The 2208-nt window shown below is 62.7% G+C and overlaps 1 pseudogene; it reads left to right on the top strand.

Moving 5' to 3' along the window:
* Positions 1-666, top strand: part of LOC104626896 — a 1249-nt pseudogene extending 583 nt beyond the window's left edge.
* The last annotated feature ends 1542 nt before the right edge of the window (positions 667-2208 follow it).

Below are 2208 nucleotides of genomic sequence, written 5' to 3'. Positions count from 1 at the left end.
GGCCACTCCAAAACACCAGTGGGGAGGGTGTCCCCTGCCACCCCACTTTTTGGCTAACCCCTTGGACCACATCCGACAGTGGCCTATGGGTCCTGGTACGAGCATGCGCGGGGCTGGTGGGAGGAGAAGCAGCTCCTCTACCTCTTCCACGAGGACATGAAGAAGGTGAGGGTGGGGTGGAGGGGAGGGTGCCCCGGTTGTGCCCCTCAAGCCTTTGTGGCAGCCTCCCCATGTTAGCTGCCCCACAGGACCCACAGCAGGAGGTGCAGATGACCCTGTGGTTCCTGGGCAAGGAGGTGGTGGAGGGGACAGTGGCAAGGATCCTCCACCACACCTCCTTCCAGGGGATGAGGAAGAACCCTGCTGCCAACTAGAGACCATACCCACCGCCCCGATGGACCACGGCCTCTCCCCTGTCCTCTGGAAAGGTGGGGTCCAGCCAGCGATGGAGGGCTTGGGAGGGGTGTCCCAGGGCTGTATTGCAGCCCCCATCTACAGCTGCAAATATTTCAGGAGTGTCAGGATTTGCCCTGCTCGCTTTTGCACCCCCAGGGATCTCTGGGAACTGGAAGAACTACTTCACCGTGGCCCAGATTGAGCAACTTCGACCAGCACTACCGGGAACACATGGTGGGCTCCGACCTCTGCTTCCAGATGGGGGCATGAGGGGCTCATCCCCCTTCCCGGTGGGGCTCCGCTTCTCCCTGCTCCCCCAGCAGGGAGAGTGGGTCCACACAGAGCATGCTCGCCCCAATTCGCTTTCCCCTCTGCAATAAATTGGGATGACTGGAGGGTGAGCCACTGCCTGTGGGGAAAGGTGGAGGGGCTGAACCCCCCAAATCCCAGGCAGAGGCTGGGGGTACCCCCATGCTCAGAGGGCAGGAGGGTGGGCACACGCGGTGGATTTTTAGCTGGTGCTGGTTGGGCATCACTGGGGGTGGGCATGCTGCCAAAAACTGCCACTGGCCCCCAACCCCTTGGGCCGCCCCAGGCCCATCCTACCAAGGCGTCTTGAGGGAGCAAAGATCGTGGAAGAGTGGAAAAACCCCAAAGCGCCAGTGAAGCCGCTGCCCCCCGCAGCTTTCACACCTCCGGGTTGTGGCAAGTCTGGCAGCGTGGGCGGTGGCAGGACTCACCCCGGGCTCCCTGGCCCAGCCGGAGCTGGTCAGCCTGTGGTCTGCAGAGCAAAGGCGAAGGGCAACACCTCCCTGCCGGCGTATTGCCACTTCGGCAATGTCGCTGTCCTTGCCGTGCAACCCACGCTGCAACCTCCAGCCTGGCTGCGCTGAGCCCTTGCTCGGGGACGGCTTGAGCAAACCAGTCCCTGCCCCAGAGGGGGCAAGGATTTGCTTTGGAGCCCCAAATCCCCCAGTTACACCCCGTTTCCAGCCTGCCTCCAAGGTTGCAGCTTTGCGGCAAGGCAGTCTCGTGGGGTTGTTTCATCCCTAAAGAGATGCAGCCCGATTCCGATTCCTGAAGGGCAGCAGCCCTGTGAGGGAGCTCTCCCACGGGAATAAACCCTTTCCATGCATTTCAGTGCCAACGGAGAGCTCTGCGCTTCCCCAGCTCCTGGCTTTGCCTGCAGGCTTTGCACACGCAGACCATTTTGCTGGCACGTGGACGGACGGATGGACGGGCAGGGAGCGCATGTCCCTGTCTGTAAAGCACCCGAATGTCTGACATGGCGTGTCCTGTCTCACGGGGAACTCGGCCTTGGGGACAAATCCGGGACGTTTTTCTTGAGGTTGCGAACAGGCGAGCTGCTCCCTCTGCCCGGCTTTTTTTGGTGATCCTGCCCCTTCTCCCCGCCTGCCATGTCTCCTCCCTCCCCGCTCCCTCCCTGCTCGCATTCGCCCCTGGGGAGCGGGTGAGGAGGGAGCGTTTCACCACCACTGGGCAGCCTTAAACCCTTCTCCCAGAAGCACGGTGTCGGCTGCGCTCGTGCTTTGCAGCTCTGCACACCTCGGGCCTGTATTTGGGCGCCCTGGGGGTGTGTGTGTGTGACCAAAGCCTGACCTGCTGGCGAGCCCTGCACTGGTGCGAGGAGCCAGGGACGTCCGTGGGGGTGACCCCCAGGCTGGGACAGGGTGATGTTCAGACCCCCTGGGACAGGGACTGGGATTTCCTCCCTGCGTTTGCCTCTGCGGGCGCGGGGGGAAGCTGCGGTTTCCCCCCACCACCATCTGTGTGTTTAACGGGGGCGGGGGG

The sequence above is a fragment of the Phaethon lepturus genome, unplaced genomic scaffold (genome assembly GCF_000687285.1).
Source record: "Phaethon lepturus isolate BGI_N335 unplaced genomic scaffold, ASM68728v1 scaffold32219, whole genome shotgun sequence".
Classification (NCBI taxonomy): domain Eukaryota; kingdom Metazoa; phylum Chordata; class Aves; order Phaethontiformes; family Phaethontidae; genus Phaethon; species Phaethon lepturus.
This window is presented reverse-complemented; position numbering and strand designations above follow the sequence as displayed.